Source organism: Falco biarmicus, chromosome 9, assembly GCF_023638135.1.
Source record: "Falco biarmicus isolate bFalBia1 chromosome 9, bFalBia1.pri, whole genome shotgun sequence".
Taxonomy (NCBI): Eukaryota; Metazoa; Chordata; class Aves; order Falconiformes; family Falconidae; genus Falco; species Falco biarmicus.
In genome coordinates this window covers 30,710,773-30,737,673 of record NC_079296.1, presented here as the reverse complement: position 1 = coordinate 30,737,673, position 26,901 = coordinate 30,710,773, and the positions used below count along the sequence as shown (strand labels likewise).

General features: G+C 41.8%; 1 protein-coding gene across 2 annotated transcripts in view; it reads left to right on the top strand.

The window, feature by feature from the left end:
• Window positions 1–4,854: 4,854 nt before the first annotated feature.
• The window catches only part of PCGF5 (polycomb group ring finger 5), a 100,491-nt gene continuing 78,444 nt past the window's right edge, over window positions 4,855–26,901 (top strand). The window contains exon 1 of one of the 2 annotated variants that reach the window (XM_056351320.1): window positions 4,855–4,949. The gene's annotated coding sequence lies outside the window, so the exon portion shown is untranslated. The remainder of the gene's footprint in view (window positions 4,950–26,901) is intronic. The other variant, XM_056351319.1, reaches the window with a different exon arrangement.

The window sequence follows — 26,901 nt, the reverse complement described above, 5'->3', positions numbered from 1 at the left end:
CACTACCTTGGGATGAGCAATGTGGTTTGCCAAGTGGTGGTGTTTCCTGAAAATCACTCACTGTGCTTAAAAAATGAGGTTTGCGTGTGGTAAAAGAGGAAAGAGTGGAGGGGAGAAAACTTGCCTGTGAAGACTATTGTGAGAAGGTGTCTAAAATGGGAGCAGGATAGGGGGGAAGAGAGGGGGCACAGTAGCTATCAGAGAAGTCACCTTGCTACTCATGATGCAAAATAGTTAATTAGGTTCCCCTCAACCTGTTTGTAAGACCTAGTGATTCATCCTCTTAAGGATGAGTCACTTAAAACAGTGAACAACTGGCTATGAAAATATTTACCTTAGTCTTCATCACATATTTGGCCTGTCCCTATTTCTTTAGTTAGAATAACTCATCTTGTTCCTTCTGTTCTTTAATCTCATGATATTACAGGCGTTTTGACAACCTTGTATAGGCTAGGTGTGATAGGTAGGAGAAATGGGAATAGCATAGAGGTACTTTTCTGTGGATGGTAGAGATAAGGTAAGAAAGTGTTGAGCTTGTGTAGACTGGCTCACAGAGGATTAGTGGGGAAATGGCAGTTTTAAGGTACCTTTTAAAATCAGTTTTACGGAAACTGTAAGCAACTGTTTGGGCTGATACCTGTCTTGAGACAAATCTTCCTGGGAATTTTTCTCATTTTCAAGAGACAGGCTTCAGAACTCAGGCAATAAAAAGATTTGCAACATGGAAAACATTCTGATAACTTACTCTAGGAGAAAACACTTAGAAATTATTTGTCTTTTATCAGAGACATCCCATGATGAACCAAATCTGTGCATTTACGCTTGCCATATAATGAACATAGGAAAAGAGATGTTCAGAGTTAAGATGAAAAATACAAGTGATGTACAGCTACTTAGTGTTCTGAGAGCTCACAGCATCATGGTGCAGCCCTTCATGTGGCATCACTTTGGTCTGGATGCCTGCAGTCTTTCTGTGGCTGACTGACAACATGGTAACGGTTAGCTGAAGTTTGCATATGTCCCGTGATTCAAGGTTACATTTTCTCAGCTTGATAGTCAATATCCAGCTGGATGAATCTCATTGCTTTAGATTCAGTTTATGCTTTTGCAGCAGGCTGTACTGATGTGACAGCCCAACTCCTTCAATTTGGTGGAGTTTAGTTGTTGCTGAATATACAGCAGCGCAGCCAACATCAGGGCTCAACTGTGCACTACTGTATGGATAGTGGACCACCCCCCTTCGACTCCAGTAGTGCTTGCTGGTGATCTTGTAATAAAGCTCCATTGCTGCTGTTATGTGAATAAGATGTGGTATTAAAACTGTGACACTCATCAGAGTGATGATTAAAACTTTCATACACTTGTCCCAAGTTGTTGGCCCCTGAGTAAGACAGGATAAAACTTCTTGCTGCCAGCCTTCGAGGCACTGCAAGACCAATCCCAGTATCTCCCGTTGCAGTAAGAGCCAGTCCTGTTTGTTTTCAGGTCAAGTGAAAAGAAATTTTTATGGTAATGACATGGAGCTATCAAAATGCCCAATTCAAGGCAGGCAGGAGTTTGGGAACCACCTTTAGTCCAAAGCAAAGAGCGAGAGGTCATGTCAGCTCTTAACGTCTTCACAGAAAATGATCTGCAGGCTGCTTTTATGCTGTTTTGATGATCTAGTTTTCTTTAAAACAGCTATATCATTAATGTAAATGTGTGTTACTGCTTGGCTTTTCCTACTCCTTACTTTTGTTGTTTATTTATAAAAAAGAAGGTGCTGCAATTTCTCTCCTATACCAAAGAATTTCTCATTTTTTTTCTGCTCTCACTTTAAAATCCTGAGGCTAAGCCTTCCCTGAAGACTCTGTTTTCCCGTTTCAAATAACTCCAAGTTCACCAACATAAGCTTATTCTCCTTGTGCCTCTCTTGCTCGTGCTTTAGATTCTGCTGCTGCACATGTGTCAATTTCACTTCAATTGCTTTCCATTTTCCCCTCTGCATACAGTAAATTTCATATAGCAGCCACTCAGTTGTTCATCCCTTTTTGATCCTTGCTCTGCTACAATTCAGTTTTAATGTTATCTTCTTTCCACTCCTGTTTCTCTCAAAGTTAAATTCAAATCACAGAATCTCAAGTAACCTGGATCTATTAGCTACAAATAAGGAGCTAGGTATTCTTTCTCTCCGGCAGTACCTCAGATCTTAAATATTCACAAGAATGGATTCTTACTACCTATCTTGGTTTTATGTTCCCTATCCACTCGGTGGATAAGGAATTGGCTGGTGGTTGACAGCTCAATGTCCAAGTGGAAGCCAGTGACAAGTGGCATTCCTCAGGGGTCAGCATTCGGACTGGTGCTGTTCAACATCTTTGTTGGCAACACAGACCCTGGGGCTGAGCACAGCTGCACCAAGTTTGCCAACACCACCAAGCTCTGTGGTGTGCCTGACATGCTGAAGGGAAGGGATGCCATCCACGGGGACCTTGGCAGGTGTGAGCCCTTGTGAACTTCATGAAGCTGAACAAGGCCAAGTAAAAGGTCCTGCATGTGGGTTGGGGCAATCCCAAGCACAAATACAGGCTGGGCAGAGAATGGATTGAGAGCAGCCCTGAGGAGAAGGACTTGGGGGTGCTCGTTGATGAGAAGCTCAACATGGCCCAGCAGTGTGCGCTTGCAGCCCAGAAAGCCAACCATATCCTGGCCTGTACCAAAAGAAGTGTGACCAGCAGGTTGAGGGAAGTGACTGTCCCTCTGTTCTGCTCTCGTGCGACCCTCCACCTGGAGTACTGTGTTCAGCTCTGGGGCCCCCAACAGAAAGAAGGATGTGGACCTCTTGGAGTGGGTCCAGAGGAGGGCCATGAAGATGATCAGGGGGCTGGAGCACTTCTATGAAGACAGGCTGAGAGAGTTGGGGCTGTTCAGCCTGGAGAAGAGGAGGCTCTAGGAAGTCCTTATTGCAGCCTTCGAGTACCCAAAGGGGTCTGCAGAAAAGCTGGAGAGGGACTTCTTACAAGGGCATGGAGCAATAGGACAAGGGGAATGGTTTTAGACTGAAAGAGAATTTAGGTTAATATTAGGAAGAAACTCTTTACTGTGAGGCGCTGCACAGGTTGCCCAGAGCAGCTGTGGGTGCCCCATCCCCAGCAGTGCTCAAGGCCGGGCTGGACGGGGCTTTGAGCACCCTGGTCTAGTGGGAGGTGTCTCTGCCCATGGCAGGGGGTTGGAACTAGATGATCTTTAAGGTCCCTTCCAACCCAAACCATTCGATGACTCTGTTTAGATCTTCCTGAGAAGTTCTCTTTGGGCTTGCTCCTGCTACTGTCTCTAAGCTGGACCCCAAAGCCACTTGGCCACCTTCTCGCCTTCAGGAGGAGGCTGCTGCAGGATGCTTGATAGCAGAGCCTCGCTCTGCACACCTTAGCTCCAGAGACCTTTAGTGTCACTGGGAGTAGAACTGGTAAGGATTTTTTTGACGCATTAGCTTTTCCTATCAAAATACTGGTTCACTAAAACAGACTCACCTTTCCATGGAAACTTGATCTTCCTTAAATTCTTGTCACTACCAGAATACAAAAGCAGAGCAGCAAATAGCTACTGATTAGGACATTTTTCCTGGCCAAACTGAAACAGGTTCAAAGCTCTTGTCAAAATAGGACATGGTAAGGTGGTGAACCTGGGTACATGGTGTCTCAGGTCAGTTTGAGTCACTGAATTATTCTAGGATAGAAATCGTATGCCCATTTATCAAGCAGGTTTCATCTATTCCTTTACTCTTCAGGAATTTATATAAATAAACAGAGGCATCTTCCCCCCACCCCTCCCTCTCCCCCATAAAACTCATTAATTTTATACTGAGTTTCTATTTTGAATTGTATATTTGACTTGTCATGTGTGGAGGTTTGCTTGGGGAGCTCTTGGCTGGCACTTGTTAAATCTGTTTGCAGATTACTAAATCCTATTGTATAAAAGCACATTCACATAGCCAGGGGCCATGTGAATACCCAGGTAAATGCTCATGTGGATAAATCACTTCCAATAGCTATGTCTTTCTGTGCAAACAACAGTTGTTTTCCTGCCAAGGAAAACTACTGCAATAAACATAACATACAAAAATATGTAATTGCATGTACTTCTATCAATTAAAAATACTTCTAAAGAGATAATACAAGAAATGTAAAGCATTTAATGTTATTTACATGTGATGTTGGGCACTCCTTTGTTGAAATGTTGATAACAAGATTCCAGCAAGTACAAATAACTGAGGAAGGTAGTTTATTCCAGTGATGCATACTTGGCTACCTGCTGAGAATGGTGTACTCCAAAGTGATCTCCTCTTAGGAAAGTGAGATGTTCCCAGTTGAGGGTATTTCTTCCATAAACTAAAACTGAAAAGACTTCCTCCCACCCCCACCCCCCACCCCCAGTTTTGAGCCTTCTTCCATCAGAACCCTGAATAAATGAGCAGAATTATAATGAATGTTAAGCAGATGTTTCTCTTAGAATACTGTACAAACTTGCAGAGATGAGCAGGCAAGAATGAAGATAATCACAGTGGAAAACGAAAATAAAATGGAGACAACTAAAAATGAGGAGTCTGACACAGTCCTGAAAATGAAATATTTTTCTACTTCTCCTGCCATGACTGCACCATAAATCTACTTAATTCTTTATATGTCTTAGTGAAGTAGAGGGAGCAAAAACTAAGAAACCACCTAAGATAGATGTGTGCTTTGCCAAAGTAATTAAATCTCATTTTGCTGCTGTAATGACTCCCTGGACTCTGTCCTTTGCTCCCCTGTAAACACTTTTCCTCTGTGATTTCACAATCCTTTGCTGCACCAATCCATTAATGTATCTACAGCCACATATAGTTCCAGACTGTTGAATTTACTCACTCGAGCCTGCTGCACGTAACCACCAAGCCTGCCTTCGCTAAGGAATAACACTTAGCTGACAGCTGGGTAAGTCCCTCAAAAAAGGCCTTGGGCACTGCAACAGGAATTCTTGGCTGAGGCTTTCGGGTACTAAAGTAATACAAATAACTAACTACGTTTTATCATGGTGATCTGTGTGGTGTTTTAGCAGACGGCCCTTTCAGTAAAGCATAAAATTATAGGTGTAAACTTGTTCTAATGGATTTGTGCTGATGATCTCTGCTTACTGTTCTTATGTAGTTGTTTGGCAATGTGCAAAACGGATCAGAGGAAAGGGCTTACCCTTCGGCAAGGGAAGTAAGTGTCTTCTGGTACACAAAGGACAGTCACTGCAACAGTCTCAAATAATAATGATGCAGCTACTTGCAGGTAACACTGGCCTGTTACCTACAAGCAAGCAACAGGATTGTGTTTTTATTATATCCCCTGAATTCTTACTGGGCTGCTGAGAAGGCAGCATTTACTCTGCCTTCTGCCTGTGGTAGTTGTAACATAAAGGCTGCCAAAAAAAACTGCTGATTTGTGCCAGGTATTCCATCATGGTGTGATAAAGCAGGAAATGGAGCCATAGGAGTGCTAGTTTGTCACGGATGTACTGTAGCTTTGCCTGGCTTCATCTGCACTGGCTGCTATGGGAGCAGGAATACTTACATGTTTGCAGGGTCATGGCCCATGCTGACAGTAGATGCAGTCTCTCTTCCAATTGCATGTAAGACAAAACTTCGTATGTGGCATCTGTAGCTATTTGAAGAAGACAGTCCTTATGATAGCAAAAAAAAATTTGCTATTTTTCCCCATGCTGTCCTTAAAAAAAAGAGCTTAGTGTTTCATTCTGGTTTTCATTCCATGACTCTTCCCCCGCACCTGCTGTGACAGGTATGCAAACTTCTTGAGTACTTCAGAATAATTAAGTAGATTTCAAATTTATAAACAAGTTGCAGGGTATAAAACAAAGAACAGCAGTTGGACATGCAAGTGGGACAGCACAAATAAAGAACTAGGACTGAAGCTCACAGCGTCCCCTTCCTTTAAATAAAGCAACCAGTATTGGCTGGAGTGGGGAACTTCACTTAATGTCCAACAGCAATTCCATACAAATAACATGGCTGTAAACTCATTCTAAAGTATGTTACAGCATTGCCGGCTTGAGTTGACACCTCCTGAAACTGAAACAAGAGGGAAGGTGCAAAGCAGGTTTCTGTGACCAGTCATTTCGCTTCTAAAACCCACTACTACATAAATTCAGATCTACGTTGTTTTTGGTTTTTGTGGCTAACCTTGCATCTATGCTTAATGCTGGGAATGGTCACCAAAACAGCAACTCTTAATATTTCAGAATCTGGTTAGAAAACTGTTGCAAATCTGTTAGAAAACAAATACTAAAGCTGTAACCGTGAGCTGTTTCATTGGGAAAGATGATACTGTTATTTCCTTGTAACAGCTGGGAGTTCATCTGTTGGTAATGTCTAATAGAAAATATAGCTTGTGTTGTCATGGGTTTTTTATTTTTTTTATATCATGTTTGAACCTGAGTCAAAAAAGCGAAAGGGGGAGATGTTGCACTAAGAGTCTGGGGGAAGAGGGGGGGAGTAAGACAGCCCTCCCCTAGAGTCATGAGGTTCAGAAAGGATCCTTTCACTTTCTAAACTCCTTCTCAGAGAGGAGTCTAGGTGCAGCTAAATCCAACCCTAGTCTCAGACTTGGTCAACAGGTTTAAGTCTAAAGGCTTAGATGTGCAGCCACTCGTAGAACCAAGCTCTGCCCGTCAGAGCCCAGTTAAGGACTTTGGCTGAAACGGTTTTGCAAAGCTGGCAAAATAGATGATTTATTAAGGCAGCACGTATAACAAATTTGGAATTGGCTTTGATAAATACACTTGCTGCAAAAATCGAGCTTGAGTTAGGTGTACAGTGCTTGTCCTGGCTAATGTCCAACGTAGTTGGAGGCGCAAATCTGATCAAAGAGGCATCCCTGATGGGGAGGAGAGGTCCAGGCCCGCCAACCCCTGCTGTAGTTAAGAGCTGAAAAAAAAGTCCCACCTTGCCAGGAGTATAAAAGTATAAAATCTGGCATTTTAGGACTAAGTATTGTGTGCTGACTGGCCCTTAACCCAGTGCCAATTGGGGAAGGTCAGCTGGGCCCAGTGGTTCAGCGCGGAGCTGGGGGGTCGGTGCAGACACAGGTGTGTGGTTACAGATGGGGGGGTCTTCCTGGCCTTTGCTGCAGCAACACTGGGCTGTGAGGCCCCTGCCTCACCACGGGCATCACTCGGTTTTTCTCATTAGACCATCTCCGTTGCCTGTTTTGCAAGACAGATGTGCTGCTCAAGCCAAACTCTGGACTGCGCTTTGAGCTGGAGGCAGTCATTGGCCATGAGGTCAGGGTGGGGGGTAGCACACTGTCACAAGAGAGAAGAGCAATACTTCAGGTAACTTAAATCAATTTACAGCAGTCCAACTGACATCCCCTTCCTTTGCCTTGTCCCCTAAAACCAAAGCCAAAGGCTGTGCAGGGGAAGGGAGCGCATTTGAACCATTCTCACTTCGGTACAAATCAGGAGGGCTGCCACCTCAGGAGAACAGGTTTGCTCTCCCAGGCACCAGCTGGTGTAGCTGGGAGTACTACAGCTACAGGGCACAAGCGTGTGGTACAGTGAATTTCTGTGGTAGGAGGGGGAAGATTTAAATAGAAAGCTTCTGTGATGGTCGCTCTAGTTTTCTTTTAGATCTGAGCTTTGCAAGCATTTCTCTCCCTCCTGCCTCTTTTTTTTTTTTTTTTTTTTTCTTAAGCCAGACTTCTTCCATTCTTCTACACAATCCAGTACTAGATGTGCAAGTAAAAATATTTTGTAAGAGGTAGAAATACAAGAGATTTTATCCATTCCAATGGTGTTTTTTCTCCGAAATATATATTTATATATCTATATTTTATATGTAAATAGACATATATTTATATAGTCACTGCACTGAGTTGCTGCTGGACCAACAGCCAAAGGTAGACTTTTCTTTATTGGTGTTAATTAGTGCATCTGTTCACTGCTGGCAACAAAAACATGAAACAGGATTAGGGTCAGAAGACATAGAAGCTGCAATGAAATTAACATTTCAACAGGTGTCTCATCTATTTAGGATTATTGAGTTACTGTCAAATCCCAGTCGTACAAGATGGAGTAAGAATAGGATCTGAATCAGTTATTAAAAGCATCTTCTTTGTTTTCCAAAGCCAGAATAATTACCACCCATCCAAATTTAATTGCATGACAGCACCAGCATCATTTCTTCTCAGGGTGACTAATAAATTTTCTTGGTCTCCAAACCTTTTTCTCATGTTAGGCAGCTTTTTGTATTCCAAAATTGGGGTTTGTAGCCTTAAGTTTGAACAAGTGCATGGTTTATACAAATAGACTTCATTAAGGTAATAAGGTGAAATTCAGACAAACCAATAATTTTTGGAGTTTAATTAAACTGTCATCTTAATTCTGAAAGGATGGTTTTCAAGGATATTGGATTTCATACAGTTCCTTCATAAGCGTTGTTTTTGCCAAGAAAATTTGGGTTGTGGAAACAATGATTTACCTCCCTTTTCACCGATTACAGAAAAATAACAATTTGTGTGAGAAAGGAGTGAACCCTACTCGGAAAGTTCTTCTATTGCTGATAAATGATTATTCAAACATTTAAGTCCTCGTCAGCCTCTACAAATGTCACTGGCAGTGGAGGAATACCTGGTCTCCGGAAGGCCCATATAGCTGAAAAAGATTTTACAGCTAGGAAGACTTAGAGGATAACTTATATTTACATTCTGAAATTACACATGGATGTGTTTTTCACTTTAACTGATGCAGTTTCTCCTGTAATTGAGCCTACAAAACATTCCTCTTTGAGCATCAACAAAAACCTTCTCAGAGCTCCACTTCTAGAAACAAGCCAAGGGAGTGGGTTGCAATTAGAGCTGCCTAAATAAGCAGGGGCTTTTGGATCAGTGGCTAAGCTGGAACATCCAAGAAAAACGTTGAGTTGACTCAAAGTGAAATTCTCTTGGGTTTTTCTCTGTAAAATAACGAAGAAATCTCCCTACCTGCGACTGTTTCACTTGAGTCAAAAGCAGGTTTGCTTTGTTTTAGCATCTGTCTGTCAATTTTCAAAACAAATGTCAGGTAAATGGTTGAAGTATTTTGACTTTCCATTTTCTCCTCTTCGGTCACCATTACACCCTAAATCTGAACTGAATTCATGAAAGCTTTCTCTACCTATTTCATCTTCCCAAGGGAGGAATTTTTCAACAAAATATTTACTGAAGGGTATTTAACTTCAACTCCAACTCCAGTCTTCTGTAGGTCTTATGGCCTTTGAACAGGTTGGGTATTGAAATCTTTGTCTGAAAGATGGTGAATTCCAACAGCCTCCAGTAACCCCTGCTCAATTAAAGATTTAGATAGCTCTTTCTCTACACATTAAGAGCCTGGCCCAAGTGAGGTTAATTTCCCTTAGATGGGGCTGGCATTACTGTTCCCAGAGCTGGTGTTGCTGCCTGGGGTCCCGTTGAACCAGGCATTGCCCAGGTCCAGGAGATAAAGCTGGTCCCTGCTGCAGGGAGGTGGAATTGCTTCTCCAGGCATGCGGATAGGTGATGGTGAGGGAGATGAGCAGCCAGGGCCCCCAGGATGGTGGACAGCAACCACTGCATGGGTGGCAATGGCAGTGACATCCAGGTGCCAAACAGCTGTCAGCTTTGTGTTGCTGCTGAAGCAGAAGAGAGGCTTGAAGGAAGGATTCAAAAGGGGATGCGGAGTAAACACTAGCAAAACCATCTCTCCTCAAGCCTTCAGGGCAGAATGGCAGGGACAGAAACGCCTGTTCAAAACTTCCAGTGGGCAAGGCTGGCTGACAGTGCTGTTCTGCTAAGGGTAGGGCAGGACAGCACATCTTGCTGTCTCTGCACCCTTTATGCCCATTGCTGTAGCAGATCAAGCCATTCTGTTGTGTAGGAAAGCTGAACAAGAGCTGCAGGTTAGATGAGGAAAAATAAACACAAGAATAGTTGTGTGTAGCGTTGGTGCTGACTGATCCAGGACCAGCTTTCCAATGTCTGTGGGGTTCTGGAAGGCTGGAAACATCAGAAATTCAAACCATCTCCTTTCTGCCAGTGTGTTAAGATGACTGCCCAAAGAGATGCTAGTCAAACAGATCAAATGCCTTTGTGGTTTGAACGTGCACCTGTCCCAGATCTGGGGGATGTCAGGTTTGAGCATATTGAGCCTTATTCTGGATTTCTTGTTCTGGTTCTGGCTGGAGATGTGGACCGGGTACTGGATTCTGGTCAAACGTTGGTTCCCTGAAGTTTTTGTGCACAGGAATCCAAGTCATAGTTTATTCCAGTTTTTATACAGTGGCAGAGTAGTGTTTGGTACCTCATGGAAGTGCACAGCCTTAGTCTCCAGCTTGCACATCTGTGCAACCCTTAAAGCCGTCCCAGCTCGCTTGCTATGTGCTCTTCTCATGGTGCCTTTAGGACAACAGAGAAGTATGTGTGTGTAAGCATTCATGCGTATGTTTTTAGTGGTGAAAAGGGTTGTTTGCTTTAATTAGTGCTAACCTTTATTTAACAACAAGGTTTTATGCATTCATTGGTGTGCCTGCCAAATTTGTAAACGGAGTGATTCAATAATTCTTCTAGTATTGTGATAATTACTGTGAAACAAGATAATTGCAAGAAAACTACAGACTTCTTTCAATATTGAATTATAGACGTGGAATATTTTACTTAATAGATTCATTCAAATACTTAATTTTTAGCCTTGCCTGTTCAGGAGGAAGGTTAAAATCGCAGCTTGGGCTGACACAGAATTTTAGTCAGGAATTATATTATTGTATCACAATATTTTAGCACTTATTTAAAAATGGATAAAGCAGGAAGAGGAACCTTTTTAACAGAATTTTTGTTCTATAAAGCCCAAAATGAAAAGCTTTGCATGAAGGTTTCCTGTTTGTTTAGACTTATCTTTTAAAGTTCTAAAATGCACTCAGTATTATATGAAAGGCCCCTCAGCAGCGGCTTACTGTTGGTGTTTAAGGGAGAGTGAATGCTAAGTTGCCACATGGAACTGTTGCAAAGCTGTATAAATAGAGAAAGAAAAAAACTTCACTGTTCTAGGTAACTTAAACTCTGACTACGCTGTCAGTTCTGTCCTTAGGTTACCTGCTCCCAGCATATCTAGTTGCATGGTAAGCTGTGATCTCCTCTGCCTGGGAGTCTGTCCGAACTCCCACAGTCTTCCTGATCCACAAAATGCAAAACATAGCTTCTGCCTTCAGCTTTGACCCCCTTTCCTTTGTTCATTTAGATTTAAAGCACCTGAGATGTGAGTTTGCCCAACCACTCTGGACTGTGCCAGACTGCGTAAGGTCTTTTAGAATTCAGAGCTCCAAGCAAGAGGCTTTGAAAACCATGGTTTAGAGTTGTAAACCCATAGTACAAATCTTATCTCTTGCTAGACCAGCCCTTAACTTCGCAGCTCTCTAATTTTATGAAAGACTAGTTCCTGGGCTCCTGTTAGAGAGTTGTGTTATAAATGATTGCCAACTGATATATCTGCCTTTCTACTTTGTAGTAGGAAACAAAATTGAAGTTGCTTTGCACCTGGTGGGACGCAAGGGAGTTCCAAGGCTGAGGATGACAGAAGATGCATTCTCTAATGTAGGCAGCAGAAAAAAAATGTGTATTTTTAAACTATGAGTAAGTTATGACCTCAAAGAAAAATAAGACATGCCTGAAAGTATTAATTGTAAAGACAAGGGGAGGGTAGTTTTTTGTTCCCCTGTATATTTAAGGGAAGAAAAACCTGGCAACCAACTACCGTAGTGAACTACTTACCTCAGAAAAGGATGCAAGAGCTATAGTCAAAGGTGAGTGAGATGTTATCACCTTCTCTTTGTGACCACAATAGTGTCTGGTGATGTATATCCTTCTTCACAGGCAGGAAAGACAGATGACTAGCATCATGAAGATCAGCCTGATAATCACCACTATTTTCCCTCCAGGGAACTACAGGAGAAAGGTCCTTTGGAGACAAGTTTGCTGTTAGTTCATGAGGTCTCCTGGATGCTTGCTGCCCTGCTTAACAGAAAGGCACTTTGTTTCATAGCTCTGGCTGTGGAAGAGGCAGCAGAAATTGCGAAGGAGCATGCAGAACGTGTTCCCCAAACTTAACCATTAATATGCTCATGTTAAAGGGAAATACGATGTTAACTTTGCCAATCAAATGCATCAGGTTTTAGTTAATTTGTGGCCTGGTTTGGTAACACAATAATAATTAAAATGCACTATCCTCATTAGAAGAAAGGAAAGGTTTGTTGTACAAAAGACTAACTAGATTACTTATACCCTCAATGTCAAGAGCTTTTGAAATCAATAACTATGTATTCTTCATGAGATGCTTGCTTTTTCTTCCACATGTAATTACTAATCCAGAAAACTGCCACAAAATAAATTGTGATTTACCTTTGAGGAACCTGTAGATCCTCAGCTGTGGATTAAAGGAATAAATGAGGCTTTATGCATTTAAAAAAGAACAAACCCAACTGAGATAGAAAGGATCACAGAGAATCTTCCTCCTCAAAACAGGAGACGCTACATTCTTAAACCTTATCTCCTCTTGGAAACCCCTGGTGATGGATATCCCATGTGATGTCTACAGAATCTACTGTAGAGCTTTACTTAAAAGGATGATTTCTGCCCCCCTTGGGCTGTAAGTTTCCAGTTCCTCAGGGGCATTTTGAGATGCATAAACCCCTTTCCATCTAGTATGCTCCCAGCACAGTGATCAGACAGAGCCTTCATGATTTTACCACCAGCACTCTGTAAACAGCCCACACAGTATAGGTCTATTTAGCTGGAAAAAAAAAAAATCAAACCCAAATAGAACGATGCAGTTGAGGTACATCTTAAGAAAAACACCAAAGCTATTACCTTAGACAGTTTCCTGTTGAGACTGTGGAAGGGCTCCCTCCTGATTTTAATTGTGTAATTATAAAATTTGACTTGGCCATTGAGTTTTATGGCAGCTCAATGTGACAAAGCTAACAAAAAGACAGAGCTTGTGCATCAAGGGCTCAGTGATCACAAAGAAGTAAATCAGATGGAGGACGCCTGATCAGTCGTGTAACTCTGTATCAGCTTTTGCCTTCTGGGAATGAAATGAAGGAGTCCTAGTGATGCCAAAAGTAACTAATGATACATTATCTGATGACCAAAAGAAGACTGAAGAAGCTCTGGGCCAGATCTAATGCAGCTACAATGCTTTAAGGCAATTCATTTATGTCACTCTATGTTAGCAGAGGATTTAATAATCCACCATGGTCAGATGACATCTCTTTGGAAAAGCACTTCTAGATTAAAGTGTTTCTTTTCTTTCTCCTCCCCACCCACCATTAAACACTAGTAAGAAGGGAATGGCAATGTTAGCTGGCTTCTTCTCTCCAAAATTCATGGTGTACAAGAACTGCCTTTTAACTGGCACTGTGATGCATAGCTCTGGCACTTGCCCATGCCGTAGCACGGCTAGAGAATATGCTCTTATCGAAATGCTCCTGGCCAGTGTTGTAACAAATGCTGATTGGGATTGGGCTGATACATACTGTTGCAGTAGGGACCGGAGGGTTTGGGGGCTCTTTAAGTCAGAAATGAAAATAAGACAACGAAATGTTAATCTTTTCAAGTAGATGCAGTATGCTGTATGGTTTCCCAGATCTGGCCATCTCTCTGAACACGTGGCAGAGCCACGCAGGCACTGGGTCTGTTGCACAGGGAGATCCGCACTAGACATCCTGGAGGGTAACTAATGGGGCCTTCTCAGGGCCAGGGAAAGAAAAGGGTAGGACACTGCAAACACATAAGCATGCTTGCTGTTGCAGTGGAGAAAAGACGTGTCGTCTGAGAGTTATTAGAGATGCAATTAATGAATGGTTAAGTGCAAAATGGCTCTGTTGTTGCCCTGAATTCTTAAGGAGAAAAAAAAAAAAAAAACCACCCTCTCCTGTTGATTTCCTTCATGTATGTCCTAGTTATGCAGGCTGTGTGCTAGGGGGTCGGGATTTGAGCCAGTGTTTGGCAACTCCAGAAATCAAAGACTTAGCACTTCAACTCATTTGCAAGTACCGTATAATGAGCTTTGAGAATTCCTCTTTAGTCTGAGTTTGCTCTCAGAAGGAGTTCTGTAGTCCGTGTATATTAGGGCAGCATAAATGACAGATGAGTCAAAGCCTTTTTCAGTCTCTTCTCTTTTGAACCTAAAGAAGAATTATCTGACTTGACTATCTATGCTTTCCTAAAATTAATTAAAGCTTTACTTCCACTACTTTAAGTCTCAGTGAAAGTTTGTTTCCTACTTATCACAACAACATTGAAAAGCTTCTTAAACAAAATTGATCAGTAAGTTCAACACTTTCTGGTTCCCAAAAAAATTCCAAGGTGAGATCTTGGGTTTGTTCCCCTCCGATTTCAGATTCTTGGAAGGTAACTAGAATCCTGAAGCCAGCAGAAAAATCTGTGTAGAACTCTGGTTCAGCCTTGTTGAGTGAAGATGAGACGCATCCACTAAGCTAAAGGCTACAGAATCAAGCCAGGTCATAACTGAAGCATGCTTCAAGGCGCTCTGAGGGAGCCTGTTAACTGCATGGAATAGATGTTGATATGGTTTTGTTTTCATTTGCCTTATTTTGAGGTGCGTTTCAGCATTAGTTTTGAAAAGCATCTGATAGTGGCCTCAGACCTGTTAAAGTCAGCGGGAGCTGCAAGTCATGAAGTGATCATAAACCAAACTCACCAGGGTGACCAATTGTGATGGAAAGGAAAGGAGAATGGTCCTACTGCAGAATAAGGTGACTCCCTGGGACTCGGAAAAGCTGCTTTTGTAGCAGACTCCTTGTGCAATATCAACACGTTGCTTCTCTAGTGCTTCAGCTATCCTTGCTCTGTAGAGAGGATATTTCCTTACCCAGTAGGACACAGTCCGAGACACCTGGCAAGTAAATGGCTTTATGAATGCTCATTCTTACAACTGACTAAGGTCATCCTCGCTAGTGTAACTGACTGCAGGTCTCTGGAATGGTAACAACATTTTCTGGCACTACATTGAAATCAGGGCCACAAGTGCCAGACTTGAAATCTTAACAAGGAACCACAGTGTGACACAGAGAGGTTTTGGCACAGTAGCTGAATTGCACCTTGATATTCCTGCAGATGGCAGTGGTACATGTTCTGGACATGGGACATTTACGCTGTTTGCCTTCTGAAAAATGGTGATGTTACAGCTCTTGCTGTGGCCAGAAGTATTTTCTTGGAGTGCTGCTTTAGGACTTGCAACAGTTCATATGACTAGCTGCCGAAACAGCCCCTTCCTGAAGTCCCCTTCAAAAGGAAAAGTAGGAACTCTGATATGGGCAAGGGCTGCCTGAAAGGTGAGGCCAAATCTGAGCAAGATATTTGGGACAGTAAAATCAAGCCTGCCTCTTGTGCTATTTTTTCAAGGTTATCTACCCCAAACAGTGGAGGAAGTCACACAAACAAGTGCCTCTTCATTTCCAATTTCTCAAACAATTGACAAGGTAAAGACAAACACAGTCTGTCCAAAGTTGTGCTGTTCATGGTGCTAAATACCAGCTGCTTCCTCCCAGTACTTTTGATAAGGACAGCTAATTAAGGGCAGAGGGAAGTGCAAGGCTGTTTTAACTATCCTTTTACATGTTTATATGGATAAGTGTATTTTTTAATTTTAATTTTTATATATATAATTGTATATGTATTACTTTTGGAGCTACACTTGCGCTTTAAATTGGACATGCCTTTTTTAGATTTGAGTTTGTTCACTGGGTGTATCTTCCCAAAGAGAGCCAACCCTACCATTAATTAAAGAGCTCTTCAGTCCTGCCTGACAATCTCAGCTGTTGGTGAGAACAGCTGGAATTAATATTCTCACCTTACCTCGTCTGACTCTGGTTTAATATAAAATAAATGATCAAAACATTAGTTTCTTACAACTAGAAGTTAGGCTCGTTTGTTGCAAAATACAGCTGCAAACCTCACTGGTTTTGATGACATACCCCTGCTAGTGATCACTTAGAACGAAATAGGAGATCCATTGCTTAAATACTTATAAGATCTGTTCCTGCAGAAGTCTTGCTTTGCATGTTGCTGTCTCTCTTGCCTATCATCGTCAGCCCCATTACAGTAAGCAGTACAAACTGTACTTTCTTCCACATATCTCTCAAAATACCTCTTGTTATGAAGGCAGAATCAAGAGGAACACTTGATGCAGGTTATACTGTGAGCTCTGCCGCTGTATGATGAAGGAAGAAAAATGGATAAAGATTTGAATCCTGACTTCTAATGGCTGAATAGAAACAGAAATATGTTGTGGGGAAAAAACCTTCCGGACTAGATCTTAAGCTAGAAATAAGACCTTTGCACTGTGAAGTGTTCAAACTATGAAGTATAAACAAAGGATCCTTTTTAAAATTATTTTTAAAAGGTGTGTGGATTTGTATCCTCCCATCTCAAAGGAAACCCAAGTGTCAAATCTGAATGTTTCATTGTAGAATAATGGTAGACAACTATTTGCATGTGAACTTGAAATAAAACCACAAGGCGGGGTGGTGGTGTTGGAATGTAGCAAGTCTCTCAAGAGAGTGTTCTCTGCCAGTAAGAAAACAAGATGAGCCCTGAGCAGAGATATTTATTATCTCATATTGGGGGGTGGGGGGGAAGGGGCCAAATTCCAGTCAGTGCTCATCTGAATCCCCCAAAGCTGTACGTGACAAAGAACTCTACTCCATTTAGACTTCATAAAAATCTTTTCATTTCTCACCAGCAAAAATGTGATTCTGATCATCGGCAGCCTCTGATAAATTCTGTGTTTGTGCTATCATATTTGTCATTTTACGAGCTGGTGCTCAGTGTAAAGATAGATATATCTAATACATGCTGATGTTTGTATTGGATTTAGCATGCAAAGGAGCAGTTCAAGAGATAAGGGCAACTGGCAGACTGCCATTTAGAGATGAAAAAATAATAATTCAAATATAATAAAATAGTTAGAAATATCCTGTATATAAGAGTAGAAAAATTCTTGTCTGCATTAATACCTTGCTGTTTCTGGGTTACTCTAAGTCCAATGTGTGTATTTGAAAAATGTATATGTTCAGTTGCATTGAAAGAGTTGGGTTTTTAACCACAGTGTAAGTGTCAGAGATGGATCGAGCTCCTTGGTGTGGGGGAGGGAGTGAAACTATTTCAGCTGCTCAGGTTTCAGAATTGTCTGCTAAGTTTTAGGCTTCCAGGTAACTGATGCAAAACACAGATAATGGGCTGGGCTGGGAGCGAGGAGGGTAAAGGTTATTAGTAGATCAGTCCTGAATGTGCATTTATTTCTGCTCTCAGCAGTCATAGCAGTCGCTGCTGCTTGCTGGGGATTTTGTTTCCCTGGGAGAGAAGGCTATCAGAAAAACAAACCTTTGGCAACTAGTACAGCTTGTCTGCTAAAAAGACAAAGCATGATGGTTGTGAGAAATACTACCTCCAAAATGAGCATGTATGTTACTCCTGGAACCTGGCACTTCACTAGCTCTTCTATGAACACACAGGCTTCACAACCAACTATTTACACGTACCTGGACAGCTGGTGAGAAAAATTGTGCCATTACCTCCCCAAAAGATTCCAAATTTGTTTGCTAGAGAAGGTCTGTATTGCTTGTAAGGTAAAGACTGCTTTTAGAATTCAGAAAAAAATCTTAAGTCTTGACTTGAATTTAACTAGCATATATTTCAGGGAGCCAAATTTAAGAGAATTAAAAATTAGTACTGAGAATACAGCTAATTCAGAAGCAAGGAAAGAATAATGTAATTTGCTCGTTTGAGTGACAATACAGATCATTTAACCTTTAGTTTTATAGTCCCTTCCCCCCGTATCAAATCTAATCTACCTACTAACTTAAGTATTCGCAAATGCCCTACCTCCTGTTTATCAAGCTGCATTAGTGTTCAGCACACCCTCCCTAAACTGAGCACTGCACGCAGCGCTGCACCCAGGTGAGTGATGCTTGTGCAACGCAGGCGGTCATGTCAGCAGCTGCAGTGGAAAAAGCTGTAAAAGCTGGCAGGGATGGGTTCCACAGCTGAAGACTTGTTTACCTTTCAGCATCACCCACCTAAGCTCACTTCAGTGGAAACAACAGTGAGCTTTTTTCAGTCTATGCAAAATCCTGGCACGTATGCAAATGCAGTTCCACTCTCTGCAGACACACAGTAGCTCAGATCACACCACACAGTGTTGCTCTTCCAGTGCAAGGATGACAGAGCATCTGCACCAGCTGCGGGCCCTTTGAACACTCTGCCAGTGTCAGAGTTGTCATTCCACTCCACGGTGGTGGCTGAGAAGGAGGTGAAGGAAAGGTGTGGGGGTGGGTGGGAACTGAGCAAGAACTACAACTAGGAGGAAAGACAAAAGAAAGGATGGGAGGTGTGTGTAAGCTGGGAGAGGACTGCAAGTGTTGCTGTCATGCTGTAATTAACATTACAGATTTTAATTCAGGGCAAACGTGCCTTCCTGGTGCCACACAACCGTGTCCTCCATCACCTATGTAAATGTTTCCAGAACAACATAAAGTTCGTTTGTGGAAGAGATGCGCATTTAGAGTTTTCATCAGAAATATACATTTGCCTAAAAATGCAATCAAATTAATGGTTCAAAGTAAGCTGCATCAGTATATCCAGAGTGCTATGATTCCTGTGTCACTCAAATGATGAAGCTATCTGGAGCCAACTTAATCTATAACTTGTTTCTGCTTCATTGCAGAGTTAATACCCTCCAGGTTCAGTAACTTATGACTAACAACTTGTTGGAAATACTGAAAATAGCTTATGGAAAGGGAAAAGAAAAGGGAATCAAAGGACACAATTTTCCAAAGCAGAGCTTCTGCAGGACCAAGGAGTTGTTTTCTGAAAGTTTGCTTTGGTCCTATTTCTAGTGAAAAATACTATGTAAAGGAAAACTGTATGGCTCACAAGATTAAAAAAACCCCAACTTTAAAGAGATTGTATCCTCGTTCTTCTACTTATCTGAACAGAAATACTTGTACCTTACTTAGTTCTCTCTGAAAAGAACTTCGAAACTAAGATGGACACCTATTGTTGTCTTTTACTTCTACAATAAGAGATGTCATTCGTTAGATAAAATGTCTTTAATGTCGCGTGTTGCTTTATTGATGTTATGATGATGAAGCATGTCCTTTGGTAGCTCAGTTGTGTTTACTGTATGAAAAAGTGAAACTGTTGTGGTAAATGAGAGCCATTAAGATGTCTTTAATCTGGGAACAATATTTGCCTCAAAAACTCTTTCATGTGTGTGGATTTGCCATGGATAGAAGTAGGAGGCGTGTTTTAGCTGCTGTTGATATATTGTTTTAATTGCTCTTTTCTTTCTCTGTAATTTCCTTTTCATGGGTCTGGGAATTCTTGGCCTGGTTTTCTAAGGAAACAAGGCTTATGCAATCATATGATTTGGATGTGGTCATGCATCTGTCTGTCCTGCTGTGGCAGCTTTTCAACCCACCAGCAAATTTTAACCAACTTGGAAAGTAGCAGCAGTCTGCAAGCAATTTATATTCTTATAAATTCATGAAAATCAAGAGCCCGTGGCTGAGGGGAGTGAGACTTTGAGTGCCCCTAACAAGGGAAAGCCCCTCTGCTGAGGACTCAGTTCTTATAAGACAGAAGAGATTCTGCACAACAGAAGCTATAACTATCCCAAATCCAAGAAAAATGTAACTTAAAATTCACACCCAGTTTACTACCAGTGAATTCAGCTCCCACATAATCCATAGCAAACCAGGCTCCATTAACCCCTCTGCTCACAGACCTGTTTATTGTGACCTTGGTCAGGGGGAAGGTAGATCCAAATGCCACCTGTGCATTACTAATACCCTGTATGTTTAGACTTATCTGGAATAGGTGTGTAGAAATAACCATTAAAATGCTGTATTTTATGCTGCTTCAAGCTTTCAGTTGACACTTAATGGCATAATAAATAGAAATGCATAAAAAGCATTTATAGAGACCTTTATTAAGTGTTCTGTTCCTGGGAAATCTGTTTGGAAAGTGGTCTGTTAGTATCTCCTTCCCCTCTCCCTTGCAACGGCATGCAGCTTTTTTACCTCTAACGAAGTTCAGCCAACACAAAAAAAGTGGTAGGCATTCCAGGTCACAGGCATTGAGGTGGCTCAAACATTTTTGAGTGCTTTTGACAGACCAGAATTCATTTTGCAAACTTTCCCTTGTTATTCTTGGATGAACAAAGGTAGAAACACGGACTCCTTGCTGCGCTCTGTGCATCAGTTTTGTCTTGATGAGGATAACTTGTTGCTTCGTTTTTGCATAAATGAAACTGAGTCAAATCATCCTTTTGGCACGTTATTTCTGTTTGAATTCTCATTCTGTTGTTCAGCACTTCAACAGTTCTGAAGAAAATTAACCACAGTGACCCACCAGTTATTTTATGTTGAGCTACTGGAGTTTATTTTCCTCAGATGCTAAATGTATTTTCATGACATAAATCAAGTTAAAGAAAAGATGATATTTCTCATAAAATATTCTTTCATGTCTTACAGCGTTACAGGGCTGATAATTGTGAAGTTTTCCTATTATTTTCTGTACACAAAATTAGTGTTTCTACTATTACTTCCTTGTTGAGAAGTCTTAAAAGGGAAAACTTGAGAACATATTCAGTTTTATAGTATTTTATACCTGAAACAAAACTGCGGTTCTCACCTACTGCTGTAAGAAAGCTTGCACGCAGGAAACGTTTCCCTTTCATATTGCTCACCTCCCAGTTACAGTACTGATGGGAGGTAAGAACGTTCAGCTAGCAGTCAGCTGGGGGGGTCTGGTTTTCTTTCACAGGTGGCAACTACAGATCTGTCACTATCTCTTGCTTCACTGAAATCTCTGGGCATGGATGGAAGCTGAGCTGAGACTGGGTTTTGTTCTGTGTATAGTTACTTTGTGTTTGCAAAGGACTGGAGATGTCACAACTTGTGTCCCTCCAACAATACTGCCAGTGTGCCAGAGGTAACTGGAGGTAAAACCACCCAAGTGGGCCACTTGTCAGAGGTGCGCTGCCAGCTCTGCTATCAGCTCCAGGTGACAATCAGGATTCAATGGCAAGTTACAGTCTGAAGGCTTCTTGACTGTGTTGCAATAGGATTACTTCATCTGTGCTGTAATATTTCCACCCCTCTCCATGAGGACAGCTTTCTATTTTTTGCTATTAGGGAAACCACACTGCCTGGAAAGATGTCTATATTAAGATGACACATTATATGCTGTTGGGAAATAGATTTGCATCTGATTGGCTTATTCTTAGAAGATTAGAGACTGACCATATATGAAAGTATTTCTTCATGTGTTGTTTCTTATGTTTAATATACAACTTGAAAAGGAAGGCTCTGCTAAAAGCTGTCTTCAAAAATGCTTAAAATCTTTCACAGGAATTGAATACAGGCAGGGAACAATGCCTGACCCCCAGATGTTCTTATAAAATGAAGTACTATGCGTAAAAGGATGCTTTTGGCACCTGTAGCTCTTTACCTTCTGTTTACAAAAGTGTCTCCTGGCTGGGCTCAGAAGAGCCTGCTGCCAATGGGAATATTAGTGCAACAGGAGGGAGAACAACTGGAAAGACCCAATATGTTCTTCTGCAATCGCAGGGATAGGGGCCTGCATTCTGCAGCCTCCCAGTCTCCTGGGAAAGCAGTTACCCTGTGATAGAGAGAGAGGGGAAAAAAAAAAACCTATGAAGGCCTTTTAAGAGAAAGGGATAGGGACAGGTTTGCACTGCCATCTTCAGCCTCAGAAAAAAATGGAGGTCTTTCATGTAGTAGACGGAGCACCTGGTTATATGGGGTATCCCCAGCCTGCTTACAGCAGCCAGGGCAGAAACTCAGGCATGGGGACACCAAAGATCCTCATAGGAAAGGTGCTTCTACTTGTCTTCATACCATGCTGAACCACTCACCTGTCACATAGGGAAGGGATGCAGGGATTTCCTCCAGGCAGCCACTATAGGTGCTACAGAAAGAAAATGTATAACCCCTCCACGGTATGGCAGGACAACAAAAATATAGGAGGAAAGTAACAGGCAGTGAAGTAAGACTTGTGTTGGGGAGAGAGAAATCTGAAAAAATGGAGCTGCTTAGAGTCCTAAAAGGGAAAGTGAACACAGAGCAGAGAGAAAGGCTGGGAAGAGTGGGACAACATATCCCCAAGCCTGCAAGTGAAGTCTGAAAAATTGGTTGTGGGTTCCCCTCAAATACAAACACCTCTTTCCTTAATGCAGCAACACAGCTTCAACTAGGGGTCAGAAGATACATAGTCTGGTAATGAAGTGCTTAAACAGCATTTAAGATTTTCCATTACATAGAAATACATATCCACCAGAGAAATGTATCATTATTATTGATTTAATTGCTGTCATGTTTTGCATCTTCAAAAATCTCTTGGTGACTTCTTGGAGAACGTGGAGCCCAAAGTACTCTGAGATTAGTGGGATATTTGAATTATTAACCCCTCCTGTTGCAATATCTGGAACAAACTCTTTCTTAGGAGTTTACAAAGGACTCTACTGGAAATCCAAAAGTGTCTTACAAATACACTAACACTGCTTTACATAAAGCCACACATCTCTGGGAATCAAGCTGCAGAATGAACCATCACATTATTGTAAAGCTGAATAGCTTTAAATACAAAACGCTGAATTCCCAAAAGCTGCTATCAGTAGCCTTTCTGTTTTATGCGCTGTTAAACTTGTGTGCAACAGGCTGTCACTGAACATTTGTTCCACATTTTGCTGAATGAAGAATGAATGCAAGGCAGCTAAGGTACCTTCCCTGCTGAGAGTAAAGATGAACGAATTGGGAGCTGCTGCAGGGATTGAAAAGGAGAGGCTGAGGGCTACCAGCAGCGTGTGCTGCAGTGATGCTTATTTGGGGATTGTGGGAGAAGGAAGCAAGATACTGGAGCTCACTGAAATTGCCAGAGCTATTATATAAGCCATTAACAAAAACCCCAAAACCACCACAACAACAAAAAACTCCACTCTAAGCTGTTAGCTATGTGGACTATACTGCTAAGGGGCAGGGGGAAGTCCTCATTTGGTGTGTATCTTGCAACTGGGAGAAGTTTGATAATGGATGCATGGATGCTCTCAGAAGACAATCAGTAATAGCTACCAGGCTTTACTATCAGCCTCGAGTCTGGCTAGGCACAAAGCATGTGTGAACTGCATCACCTAATCACACTAGCCATGAAGCCACTCCTTTAGCTGAGTATCACGTGGGACCTGCATCAAACCTGTCGGATAAAGGACTCTGACCTCTTTTACTAATAATCCAGCACCCTTTACACCCCTAGGTCTACTTACCTCGGAACTCTGTGGTAAAAGCTGTTGAGGAAAGATTGGTGAAACTTTCTGAAAAGAAAGATGGCATTAAAGTAAGCATGCTGTCAGGAGGGATTAAATTTGGGCTGGTGAAATGTGCCTAAAACCTGTTCTGGAGACAGAAATCTTCTATGTACCAGACATGCTTAGCATGGCTGATGCCAGCATAAGTGTATCCTGTCACATCGGTATGCCTCTTTCTTCACCTTGCTGAGTGAGGCAGCTATGATACTGCCACAAGGACACACCTAGATCCAGTTGTCACTCTTTTTTAAGTGGCTTTGCAGTCCAAATGACCTCCTGAGTCAAAGTCATAATAAATAGAAGATCACTACTTGTCTTTTTATAAGAAAGAAGGTGTATTTTGCATTCAGAGTCTTCCAGGTTCTCCTAGTCCCTTGGTGTGGTACAGCAGGGGCCACGGTGGATGTGTCCATACATCACTGAGGGGCTCATCCAGGCAGAGAGAAGAAGAGGGGCTCCATCTAATGGTTTAAGAACTCCTGTTCCAAATAAAAAAAAAAAAAGTGAGAGGAGCCTCAGGCCAGCCTTGCTCAGGTTTCTGAGGCTTTGGAGATACTGAACCGTCAAATGATGAGCAGTCAGATTTGCTGAAGACTACCACTGGTCAGGGTGTGCTCCCATTTAGACAGCCATCCTATTTTATTATTTATTTCACCAAATACTGTGACTCATTTTTGAGCCTGATACTTGACAACTGAAATAATTCACCTCAAATATAAGCTAAAATTTGGATGCATCATACCAGATTTTAATTTTGAAAATGAGAGTCCAGCTAGTTATGTGTGGGCTTTTGAGACCTGAATTCCAAAGTGCTGCAGTCACAGCAAAATTAAATTCACTCATCTTCATCTGTCAAAGCAAATCTCAAAATATTAGTGAAACTATTTGAAACTGAAAATATCAAAATCTGTGGATATTTATTTTTAAAAAGTTTGATTTTATTGTGAATATTTTTGCATATACATAGATATAGGTTGTGCAGCTTTATGTGTACGTCAGTTACTAAGCCAGGTCTGACCAAGTTATTTTGTGTGGTGGGAACAGTATTATGAAAATTATTTATTTCCAAGTAGGAAACAAAACTGGTCAGGAGCCATATATTTCCTATCTCAGCTCTATATGTATGAAGGCTTTATTAATAGGTTTCAACTTTTTTTCAATTTGTAACCTTCCCTTGTATTTTAGGAAAATACATATATATAAGGTAGTATTTCAAAGGAAGAAAGCCTTCTGCAAAACATGGTTTTATAATTAACTGGTGCTCGCTCTTCTTGCCTTTCCAAAATGCCTCCTTGAATTACAGCATCACAATAGGGATATGAAACTGTAAATGAGGGTGTCATCTTAGAATCTACCCACTTCTCACTATGCAGTTCACCAGCTGGTTTGTACATCCATGTTTTCATTTATTCTTCTACCAATGTCTGTATCTAAGAAATTATGAAAGCTTTTCTTTCCCTCTGGTTGGTCTGCAATATTCTCTATAATGCACTTAATGAGTGCATTTAAAATTAGTGACTTCTATCAGTAACTAAGGATATGTCGGGCTGGACAGAATGCAGCACAGAACATATAAGCTAAACACAGAGGGAGGAAGAAGAAAATTGCAGTAATTACAGTCATCCACTCTGGCAAGCCATTTAGCATCACTGGCAGATTTCATTCATGTGATCTTGTGGGCAACCAGATGGAAAAAGTGGCATTGATTTTCATGACTTCCACCTCCAGAGTTTGTGAACAAAATCCCCTAACAGCATGAAAAATCCTGCCGCTGCCACTGTACCTGCAGCTAGCTCTCCAGCAGGCAGAGGAGCTGCCACTGCAGCTGGGAACTTAAATTATAAGGGCATCTGACATGCATCCTCTTTCTCTCTACTGCTCTTCTTTTTCCAGTCTCTGTTTCCTCACGCTCTGCTGCTCTTTCTCATTTCATCTTTCCAGCTATGAATCTGTCTTTATTGAACATGCTATATGCCAGTGAAGAAGTAACACCTTTAATTCAAAATTCAAATTAACTCCACAGCAGTGCATATGGATCCTGAATTTGGCAGGAATTTAGATGAGATCTTGAAAGTTCCATTACATAAAATTTGGGGGTGTAAAGTTCTTCCGTTTCACCAATTCATCCTGTCGATTCTTCCTATTTACAGTTGTGGCTGTGTGAAAATAGATTCAGTGTTAAGTTTAGGTGTCCACTTACTTCCATTGATTTATCGCTTAAGGATGTCTGTAAATTTGGTTGCTTAAAGCTTTTTCTCAAAATGTTGAATTTCAATTTAAAAAAACATTATGTTTATCATAAGGTTACTGAAAATATAGTTTAGCCTTTTAACCAAGTATTATAGGAAACTGTTTGGTTAGTATTAAGAGAATTTCTGAAGGCTAGATCTAACTGGAGTGTTTGGCAGATGTTTTTTCAGATGGGTGTTTGAAGGAAGTAAGACCTATAGTCCTGCAGTTTGTCCATCTGCTGGATTCCTTTCCCTAATGATGTTTGAATTTGCTGACAAGTTACAGCTATATTTGACAGATAGAGAGACTTTGAGAACATGAAGTTCCTGGAAGCCTCATGAAAACCAGCAGCTGGTCAGGAGAACAACCCAGATTAATGCCACCCCACTTAATGGCAGCTAGTCCAACTAGTCCCGGACATGTGCTTAGCTCCAAGGTGGAGAGCTGTAAGGGATGCAGAAGGGCAGTGGGTGATGCTTTGTGTGCTGTGGTTGGGAGGGGAAATGGGCATCTGGGAGCACTGGGAAAACAGGCAGAGTTAATCTATAGGAAAAAAATGGGCAGGGAACAGATGGCCACAGTCCATCTGCTCAGAAAACAACTTGTTGGCTTACAAAGTAGTTCATATTTAAAACCAGCAGGATTCATAGAATCATAGAATGGTTTGGGTTGGAAGGGACCTTAAAGATCATCTAGTTCCAACCCCCTGCCATGGGCAGAGACACCTCCCACTAGACCAGGGTGCTCCCAGCCCCGTCCAGCCTGGCCTTGAGCACTGCCAGGGATGGGGCACCCACAGCTGCTCTGGGCAACCTGTGCAGCGCCTCACCAGCCTCACAGTAAAGATCTAACTTGAATGTACCCTCTTTCAGTCTAAAGCCATTCCCCCTTGTCCTATCACTCCATGCCCTTGTAAGAAGCCCTTCTCCAATTTCCTGCAACCCCCTTTAGGTGCTGGAAGGCTGCAATAAGGTCTCCCTGGAGCCTTCTCTTCTCCGGGCTGAACAACCCCAACTCTCTCAGCCTGTCTTCATAGAAGAAGTGCTCCAGCCCCTTGATCATCTTCATGGTGCACCTCTGGACCCAATCCAAGAAGTCCATGTCCATCTTCTGTTGGGGGCCCCAGAGCTGAACGCAGTACTCCAGGAAGAGGGTATGTGATGACAGAAGTATTCTGTGTGGCCTTATTCCCCTAGCCTTTACAGACTAATTATCCAGAGGTGAGACACGGTTGTC